Genomic DNA, 10,992 nt, shown 5'->3' on the forward strand with positions numbered 1-10,992 from the left:
GCAATCTTCAAAGAATGACCTTCTGTTTTTTCTAGAAAAAAAATATCCCAGGGACTTCACTGATTTGCTGGCTCGGGTCGAAGGATATGCCCGTAGAGGGAAGCCTTCAAGCTGAAGGACGAGGACGCCGCGAAGGAGCGACAGGCGAGTGACTCCGGCAAGCCCACAGCTGAAAAAAGATCGAGTAAAGCTCGGCCACATTCTCGAACTCCCTCCGGACACCAGCATGTTCGGGACTCCCCCCCGAGTTCATAGGCAGAGAAGCCTGGACCGCAGAGTTCGACGGAGCTCTCCCCCAGAAAGATTCCACAGCTACGGTCCCTCTCAATGCTCCAAAAATTCAAGTGCTGATGGAAATCAGGGAGCAGCTGCCAAGGTCGAAAGATGCGCACACACTCCGAAAAGCACAACCCTAACAGTTCTGCCTCTATCATCGTGACCATGGCCACGACATGGAGGAGTGTATTCAGCTCCGAGATGAGATCAAGGACTCATCAGACGAGGTCGGCTCAACAGATTCATCCGACACCGGCCTGAAGTTAGGAAAGATCGACTGAGGGCCCTACCACAACCAGAAGCTACCAAGGAGAAAAAAACAGTCTGAAGATCAGCTTTCAATCAGGATCATCAACACCATCTCTAGAGGACTCCGACGGAGAGCAGCCAGTGGATCGGCCAGACGCCAAGCGGCAGAGAACTGAATATCTATAACCTTTACTGAAGAAAATCCTAGGAGATTCAATTCTCCCATAATGATGCGGTTGTGTTTCTTTAATATTGCTGACTATGATGTACGCCGCATCCTTATTGATAATGGAAGCTCGGTCGATATTTTATTTTATGATGCATTCTCAAAAATATCCATTCTGGATGATCGACTAGGGCCGATAAGCTCCCTATTGATAGGGTTCATTGGCGATGCTGTGCCAGTGGAAGGAGTAATAACTTTGACCGTAGTTGCAGGTCGGTGCCCGAAACAATCTAGAACGCAAGTAAATTTTCTGGTAGTAAGGGCACCATCTGCCTACAACGCAATACTCGGCCGACCTGACCTCAACGCCCTCCGAGCTGTGGTATCGACTACTATTTGAAGTTAAAATTTTTTACAAGCCAAGGGGTCAGAGAGGTTAGAGGAAACCAAGTCCTGGCAAAGACACTACTATAACATAACCTTACAAAGAAATGGTCAGTCTGACCCCTGTCTGGTTTGATGGATTAGACACCGCGACGACCTTGCTGAAGAATGGGGTGAGCCAATTGAAGATTTGTCTCAATTCTTTGAATGATAGGAATGAAAGCACGTGGTAAAGATCGGCTCCAACTGGGAGAAGAGGTACGGACACAGGTCATCAATTTTCTACAAAAAAATATGGATATTTTTGCTTGAATTCGACGACATTGCCGGGGATTGATGCGGAAGTTATGGAACATCGTCTAGCTGTTGATCCCAAACATCGGCCGATGAAAAAAAAAAATTGAGGTCATGCACTAGAAAAGGTAGAAGGCAATAGCTGAGGAAGTTGATAAACTTCTGAAGCCGGATTCATCAGAGAAGTCAACTATCCGAACTGGGTCTCCAATGTAGTTCTCGTCAAAAGGCGAACGGCAAGTGGAGGATGTATATAGACTTCAAAAAGCTGAACAAAACCTGCCCGAAGGATAGTTACTCTCTGCCTAGAATTGACAATTGGTGGATGCAATCTCGGCCACGAGCTTCTCACTTTCGTGGATGCATTCTCCAGCTACAATCAAATCAGGATGACATCAGAGGACGAAGAAAAGACTATTTTTATCACTGACCGTGATCTTTACTGTTACAGGGTCATGCCTTTTGGCCTCAAAAATACAGGGGCGACCTATCAACGCTGGTGAACAAGATCTTCAAAGAGCAGATCGGCCGCAACATGGAGGTCTACGTGGACGACATGCTTGTAAAAAATAAATCCTCAATGAACCACTTCGCCGACCTTGAGAAGACCTCAGCGCCTTCGAAAATAAAGATGAAACTGAACCCAACCAAGTGCGCTTTTGGAGTAACCTCAAAAAATTCTTGGGTTTTATGGTGTCGGGGTGTGGGATCGAAGTAAATCCGAAAAAGATTCGTGCCATCCAGAAATGACCGTCCCGAAGTCAATAAAGGAAGTTCAGTGCCTTACTGGGAGAGTAGCAGCTCTGAATCGCTTCGTCTCAAGGTCGGCCGAATGGTGCCTACCTTTCTTTCAGAATCTCAAGCAGCGGAAGAACTTCTGTTGGACCACTGAATGTCAGCAAGCATTCGAAGAATTGAAGAACTACCTCGGCTCACCTCCACTATTGGCAAAGCCTGAACCCGAAAAGGAGTTGTTCTTGTACCTGGCGGTCTCCCCTGTGGCTCTCGCAGCAGTTCTGGTAAGGAAGAAGTAAAAATCAACGCCGATCTACTACATAAGTGAGTATTGAGAGATGCCAAAATCAGGTATACTAAGTTAGAGAAACTAACTTACGTCCTGTTGATTGCAGCCCGAAGGCTCCGACCTTATTTCAAGGGCATACCATAACACTGCTACCGACTAGCCGATTAAGCGGTTCTGCATCGAGCGGATGCTTCCGGAAGGATAGCGAAATGGACGGTCGAGCTCACAAAATTCGACATCAACTATCGACCTCGACCGACGATAAAAGTCTAGATATTAACAGACTTCATAGTGGAATGCACTATCCCAAAGAAGCCGAACTTGAACGAGGTGAAGCTGACAACCCAGGGCTCCAGCCGAACTCCCCTGAGGAAAGAACAGATCTCCTGATGGTTTTTGGGCCCTCTATGTGGACGGTTCCTCCAACATGTCAGGCGCAGACGCGGGCCTGATCTTGGTCAATCCAGAAGGAATTATCGCAGAGTACATGCTGCACTTCGAATTCTCTGCGATAAATAACGGAGCAGAATATGAAGCTCTGATTGCAGGACTGAAGATCGCCAAAGAATTAGAAGTAGATCGGCTCCAAGTCTACAGTGACTCCCAATTGGTGGTGGGACAAGTCAGGAAAACTATGAAGCTCAGGAGGATAGTATGGCCAAGTATCTCGAAAAGGTAAAAGAGATCATCCTGCCTTTGGCAGCTTTGACATCAAGCAGATTTCAAGAGCAAAAAATATCAGGGCCGATCTTCTCTCCAAGTTGGCTACACTGGCTTCGACTGAACTACCCAAGGAAGTCCTCTTCAAGTTCTGAAATATCCAAGTACGGAAGAACCGCAGCTTGTAATGAAGATCGCCATGAACCCAGCTGGATTGACCCACTGGTTGCATACCTCAAAGACGGATTCTTCCTCATGATGCAAAAGAAGCTCGGAAGCTTAGAAACCAGACCTCCCGATATATCCTTTATGAGGGCAAGCTGTACAAGAGGTCGTACTCTTTGCCCTCCTGAAATGTCTCCGACCTTCTGAAGCCGACTTTGCCTTGTGGGAGGTACATGAAGGAGTCTGCGAAGTCACCTGGGGGCCAGATCTTTATCCCATAAACTGCTCCGACAAGGTTATTACTGGCTTACAATGTACCACGACTCTATTGAATATGTCAGAAAGTGTGATCGTGTCAGAGATATGCGAATATCCAAAGACAGCCCGCCTCCGAACTTACGCCTTTGAGCGCCCATGGCCGTTTGCACAATGGGGATGGATATCCTTGGACCTTTTCCATGGCTTCAGACAGCGGAAGTTCCTCCTGGTGGCAATTGACTACTTCACAAGTGGGTCGAAGCCGAACCTTTGGCAAAAATCACAGAAGCTAAAGTGCAGACTTCGTCTGAAGTCAATCGTTTGTAGGTTCAGCTTATCCAAAACTCTCATTACTGATAATGGGTAACAATTTGCTAGAGCAAGATTTGTTGAATTTTGTGAAGACTTAAACATCTCCATAACTTCACGTCAGTAGCCCATCCGCAGGCAAACGGCGAAGCCGAAGTGACCAACAGACTCTGTTGCAAGGAATCAAGGCGAGACTTGAAAAAGCAAAAGAAACTTGGCAGATGAGCTTTATCATGTGTTATGGGCATACCGAACTACCCAAAGACTGCCCACGGGGAGACCCCCTTTGCCTTAGCCTTCGGAACAAAGCGTTATCCTCGATTAACTCAAGCTTCCGTCGGCACGAGTCGTGGCATTCGACGAGCAGCGCAACTCACAGGATCTCAAGGCCAACCTCGACTTGTTAGAAGAAAAGTGGGAGACAGCTCAAGTTTGAATGGCAGCCTACAAGCAGAAAGTAGCCCGCTACTACAACTCCCGGATCAAGAGCAAAGCTTCAGAGTGGGGGACTTAGTACTTCGGTAGCCGCTGTTTCACAACCTCAGAACCAAGAAAAACTTACCCCAAATGGGAAGGCCCGTATGAGTCAGGGAGGTAGTCCGGTCCGAACATACTATCTAAAAGAGCTCGGAGGAGCGGACCTTCGCGACATGGAATTCAAAAAATTTACGAATGTATTATGATAACTTTGCCTTAAATAAAAGTTTCATATTCGCATATCTTTTCTTTTGGCATGAGCTTATAACGACAGAGAATAGCTCCTTTAGACAATCGAAACTAAGCGTGTCAGGAACAAGAGGAGAACCTCGTCCCGACACAAATAAAGGCCCAGTTATTAAGAGACCGGATGGGGGAGAGGCCCTCGCAACGGCCCTCATGTGCCTCCACAGTCATGTTAGGAACAGGAGGAGAACCTCGTCCTAACATGAGCAAAGTCGAAGATCCGATTATTAAGAGACCGGATGGGGGGAGAGGCCCTCGCAACGTCCTCATGTACCCCACAGTCCTATTAGGAACAGGAGAAAATCTCATCCTAACATGAGCAAAGTCGAAGATCCGATTATTAAGAGATCGGATGGGGGGAGAGGCCCTCGCAACGGTCCTTATGCACTTCACAGCCATATTAGGAACAGGAGGAGAACCTCATCCTAATATGAGCAAAGTCGAAGATCCGATTATTAAGAGATCGGATAGGGGAGAGGTCCTCGCGACGGCCCTTATGTACCCCCACAGTCCTGTTAGAAATAGGAGGAGAACCTCGTCCTAACATGAGCAAAGTCGAAGATCCGATTATTAAGAGACATATGGGAGGAGAGCCCTCGCAACGGCCCTTATGTGCCCCACAACCCTATTAGGAATAGGAGAAAAATCTCGTCCTAACATGAGCTGAAATTGACTGTGTGGGAACAGAAGGAGAATCTCATCCGACACAAATGAAAACCTGATCGTTTAAGATCGGATGAGAAGAAAAGCCTCCTCAATGGCTTCTCTATACTCCTACAATCCCGTTAGGAGCAAAAGAAAAACCCTCGTCCAAACATTAAAAAAAAAGAGAGAAAAAGGAAAAGCAACGAGCTACGTCAGAGATAAGAAAAAAATGAACTACATCTAAGACACAAGGGACCTCATCTCAACGAGAAGAAAACTCTTATCAAAAATCCTCAGTCTCTAAGGGGGAACCCAATGCTGGCAGGAGAAAATAGATTTCTCAAAGTAACGAGAAGTTCGGACCCCAAGCTCGAACACTAGGAGAAAGCGTCACATTCGAATGACCTCGAAAAGACCTTCGGTCATGAACAAAAAGGATAAATCAATGCGGCGATGACCAGGAACCTTCAAACAATATCGACATTGAATAAGACAAAAGATAAGAGAAGCTCGGTAAACGACAACTCAGAGCAAGAATAGACAAGGTAATGAGAATTTTTTTTTTCATTTCATTAGTAAAGAGAGCATTACAAAAGCCTTTGAAGGCCAAAAAAAACAACAAGAAAAGGAAAGAATACATGGAACAAAAGGTGAAAGAAGCTCTAAGGAAGCTCGGCTTCTTCTAACTTCGAACTCTCAGTTCCAGCTATTATCAGGGATTGCTTTAAGTTCTCAACTTCTTCTTCCAGTTCTTTCTTTCTTAGCAGCATCTCCTGATACATTTGGTAAAACCACCGGCTTTTACCCTCCAATTCCTGAAGCCTCTTCCTCAGAACTTCAGACTCCACTTCTGCATCCTTGACCACTTGCTACTCATAGGCCAGCTGAACTTTCAGCCGCTGCAGTTCGACCTTCTCCTTCCCAAGGGCTACGGATAGTTCTTCCATGGTCCCCTCAAGGATCGGAGCTCGTCGGAGCTTTGAACCGAAACGGCCTGGGCTCTTTTGGACAACTGCTTCTGAAGGTGAGCAACCTCGTTGGTCACCGTCTTGAGCCTCCTTCTGTAGTTGTCTATTTGCCCGCACCAGCCGACTCGACAAGTGTTGTAGTTCGTCTCGACGTCCTGTAGCTGCTTCTAGAGGTCGGAGAATTTCTTCGACCAGTCCCGACCGTGATCAGCCTAAGTTAGAAATCGGGACGAGCTCCCTTTCAATTGATCGATCTTCTCCCATGCGGCCGCCAACTCGACTTTGAGGGAGCTGATCTTGGAGGCCTGAGTCCAAGATCGGTCGCTGGTGCATTTCTAGAGTTCCTCAAGCTCCTTCTCGAAGTTGGCCTTCTTCCGACTGTAGTCCATGAAGTCCTTTCTGTGAAGATTTCGAAGGTGAGTAACCTCCACGGTGGCTTTCGAATGGCTCTTCCTCAGCCTGTAAAGTTCGTCATCCATCTTCTTTGATTTTTTCGTTAGATGATGAACTTCCCTTCTCAGATCCCAGATCATAGACTTCAAAAGAATCCCCTGCAGTAGGAGAAAAGCTTCGACAAGGCACTGTTGTCGGAAAACAAGAGCGTCACAACGTAAATCATGGCAAAAAAAAAAGAAAGAAAAAAAAGAAGAAGAAAAAGGAGCTCTCTGTAAAGAGAAATCTGATTCCATCGATTGAATAATTCTTAAGTACAAGAGAAAGAGAAAAAAAAAGTTGTAATAAAGCAAAAGTACAAAATTAGAGGTCTCGGACCTCTGGAGTAGAAATGGAGGAGCTCGGCACCCCCGAAAGGTCGATCACAGTAGCTGCGATAGTTGAAGAGATCCCGACTGGAAGGAGACTGGCAGCAGCTTCGGAAGGTCCGGCTTCATCGTCGGATGCTTCATCCAGAAAGCTGAGGTAAAGTTCAAGAAACTTCTCGACCACCTTCTTCTGGCAAAGCTCGAAGCCTTTGATAAAGGCGGCCTGGCTGAACTTGATATTCAGATCCCTCATCTCGGAGGAGATCTTGAACTCCTCCACTGCTTGGGCCCTCGCCTCTAAGACTAGGGTCGAAATCTACTCCTTTAGCTTGGAGACCTCGGCCTCTGCCTTCCTTCTTTCCTCCTCCAAAGCAGCCTTCAGATTCGTCAAAGTTTGTTCCTCTTTCTGGAGCGCCTCTTGGAGACTTGTGACTTCGACGACCTTCTCCTTAAGACGGACAGCCTCAGCCTGGCGACCTTCCTCCGCCTGGGCTGCTTCCTCCTTTGCATTTTTCATCGCCTCGATGTTGGTGATGAGCTGGTATCCAATCTGCAAGAGCGGCTAGGAAGTCAATATGAAAGCTAAGGAATGAACTAAGTGAAGAAGCGAAAGGAAGAAAAAAGTAAATCGGCCAGCCTCAAGAAAGGACCCCAGAGAGTCCCAAACCCGCTGTTCAGGATCGACATGGACGATCCTGTGAACGATCTCGGGCAAAATGCACCCGTCGACCAAACTTTTTATTAAATCTCTGTTGTTGAAGGGATTCTCCCCTGGATCCTCTTCGGAGCCGTTGGACCTTTCGATGGCGGCCCTGTTGCTGCTGATCTTGCAGACCACCGTCTTCTTCCTTCTCTTCCTTTCGGCCCTCGGTGCCTCTTCAGGACGAGACTCGAGAGCAGAAATCTCAGTCAGAGGGCTTCTTGAAGAAGCTCGGGAGACTGCGGGCTCGACGTCGGAGGGGGCATCACCGATAATAACCGTCTGGGCAAGCACGATCGAGCTTGTCTTCTCTCCCCTCGCCTTCTTCGCCGACCCAGAAGTTGCGGTGCCTTTCCTCTTGTGGGCCTTAAGACCCTTGGATAGTATCCGAGCTACGTCTGCATCCATATCTGCAATGAAAAAAGATCGGTACAGCTTAGAAACAGAACAAGAGAAAGAGAAAACAGTGAATGACTTGAGAAAGAAAAAATACCGATAGGGTTGAGAGGGCTCAGGCCGACATTAAATAAAAGTTGCTCCTTCAGAAGGTCAGAGAGAAGAGGAGCTGGATAAGTCTTAAGTTTATTGGAGGCTTCTAGGTCATCCTTTCCCAGGCTAGAAGCCCGGCGGACGGAGTCCCTCAAGGAGCCCCAAGGGGGCAACCCCAGCCTCAGGGTCGGGCATCGGACGTAGAAGTACCTCTCCTTCTAGTTGTGGATAGAAGAGGGGACATCTTTCAGCAACCCCTTTCCACCGAACTAGGGGGAGAAGTACCATCAGTCCTTTGCCGAAGGATGACGCTTAAATGTATAAAAGTTTCTAAACAAGGGAAGAGTTGGTCGGACTTCAGCTAAATGACAGAGGAAAAGAAATCCTATCAGAACCTAAAGAAGTTCGGTGCTACAGAAACTAGAGAAATATTTAAAAAGCGAAAAAGAGCAATAATAAAAGGTGGGAGTGGAAGTCGAAACCCAGCACGGAAGGCTTCCTGGTATAAACAAAAGCGACCAGGGGGAGGGGTGCTAGCCCGATCAGTTGGCCTGGAAAGCTCAAGCTCATACTCTGAAGGAACCCCGTATTGTATCCTAATCAGCGAGAGTTCGTCCGAGATCAAAGAGCTAGGAATGGTGTCTGGTACAAAGATCGAACGAGGTCCGACCCTAAGTATGGGTTCATCTACAGTACTAGGATTTTGGGGGGCTGGAGCTGACGAACTTCTAGAACTGCTAGAGGAGGAAGTGTTGGAGGACATTTTGAATCAAATAAAAATCCCAAAAAAATTTCGAAAAAATTAAAAAAAAATAGAAAACAAGGTGCTCGTAGAGAAACGGAACGGGCGGAATGCAGAGGAGAAAAAATAGAAGAACAGCAAGAAAAAGAAGGATTCCGAAACTAACCTAGGCTGGTCCGAGAGGTGCAGAAAGGCAGCGAAGATGATGGAGGTCGACCTGAAGGGTGCCTAAGACCGAGAGGGACGCTGGAGGAGGACGAAGCTCTCGGAGAAGAAGAGGGGACCGAAAAAAATCTCAGGTAAGATGAAACCCCTGAAGGAAGGGGACGGGTTTAAATAGACCCCAAGGTCCGGCGCAATAATGATTGCAGATCTCCTTTGGCCGACCTACAACCACCGTGGGTCCCACTCATCGTGGCAGACGGCTGACGACTGACAGAATCATTATTGCACCGTACCTGGGGCGACGCTCTAGTAGAAATTTCAAAAAAAATTTTCGAATCGTCTCAATTTGAAAAGACTCCAGCACCGATGCGCCAAACGCCAAAATATCTGAAAATAATGGAGTACAGAAATCAAGGGAGGCAACTTCGGCTGTGAAAATTTTTCTGTACTTCTTTTATTCGAAATTCGAACTCAAAAGTAGGGGGACTAGTGTTGGGTATAAAATAACCCCAACCAAAGTTCGTAAGAGGCCAATCCTCCCAGGACTCTTCCGGCTTCCGACCTTATGCTGCATCTTTCTAAACTCCCTCGGCCGTCCGAGCTTCCACAGTACTATCCGGACTCCTCAAGCAGTCGATCTTCTACAGTGTCCTCCAGATTCTTCCAACGGACGAACTCCTATCGTACCCTCCAGACTTCTCCAATAATGAGCTCCTTCAGTCATCTATCGGACTGCTCCAAATGCTATCTAGGTTTCACCATCGATCGATTTCTACAGTGATCGACTACTCTCCGAATCTCTTCCAGATTTTCTCCTGTCACGATCAACTTTACTCCGAGCTTCTTTCGGGCTTCATCAATGTCCGGGCTTCTCCAGCAGCACAACTTCTACAGTAACCAGACTCCATCTAAGTTTCTACAGTGGTCGATCACCTTTCGAATTTTATCCAAGCTTCCACAGCAACCGATCTCCATCCGATCTTCTACAGTAAGTGGCCTCTTTCTGGACTCCTACAAGAATTGGACTCCGTCCGAACTTCTACAACAGAATTAGATTCCAGACGAACTTCTACAACGGATGGGCTCCAGCAGTCGAATTTCTACAGTGACCGTCTCTGGTGTCTTCCGTACCTCTCCAGCCATCAACCTTCAGCAGTGCCAACCGGACTTCAACAGTGCCAACCGGACCTCTCTGGCGGTCGACCTTCCATAGTGTCCTCCAAACTCCTCCAGCGAACGAACTTCCATAACGCATTCCGAATTCCGCTATCGATCGACCTTCTGTCGAATTCCTCATGCAACCGGACCTCTCCAGCGGACAGTCTTCAAACAAGCTTCTATATCAGATAAATTTCAGACGGACCTCTCTAGCAATCGGACTGTAGCCGGATTTCTCCAACAGAAAATTTTTGTCCAGGCTTCTACAGCAGATGACTTCCGTCTGCAGCGTCAACGCCTAAGGCACCCAACAACAGTTAACCCGTCAGCAACCTCGAAAACATCTGAGCTTCTCTTAGATTGCTGAGACAGAGAGCTATTCCGCTTCACCAGACGTCCCAACCGAGCTTCAGCCGTCCGGCCCGAACTCTCTGGCAAGTCGCGACAACGAACACCACTCCACTGTCTGTAACAAACTACGTTGTCAGAAAGAAGCCATTGCATGGTCCTTGGTGGGATATACCGACTGACCTCCGTACGCCGACTTATCCTCGGATCGGTCCGACCGACGCCTGACCTACCCACCGGACAGACAGATGACTCCGACAATGACTGCCGACAATATCCGATCGAAGGTAAGCCGGCCAAATAGATCAATACTGTTTCCAACCGATCGAACGACCGAACCCATATCACCGACTCACTGTTGGGGGTGACAGTCGACATCCGACTTCCACAAGGCACTAGATCAGCCGACGGTGTTTTTGAGTCATCACCCGACGTCCCGACAGTCGAATACCGACATATAGTCGGCCAGTCCGTCCAAACGCCGTACAACCGCTATGGGCTGTTGTCC

Source organism: Elaeis guineensis, chromosome 4 (genome assembly GCF_000442705.2).
Source record: "Elaeis guineensis isolate ETL-2024a chromosome 4, EG11, whole genome shotgun sequence".
Classification (NCBI taxonomy): Eukaryota; Viridiplantae; Streptophyta; class Magnoliopsida; order Arecales; family Arecaceae; genus Elaeis; species Elaeis guineensis.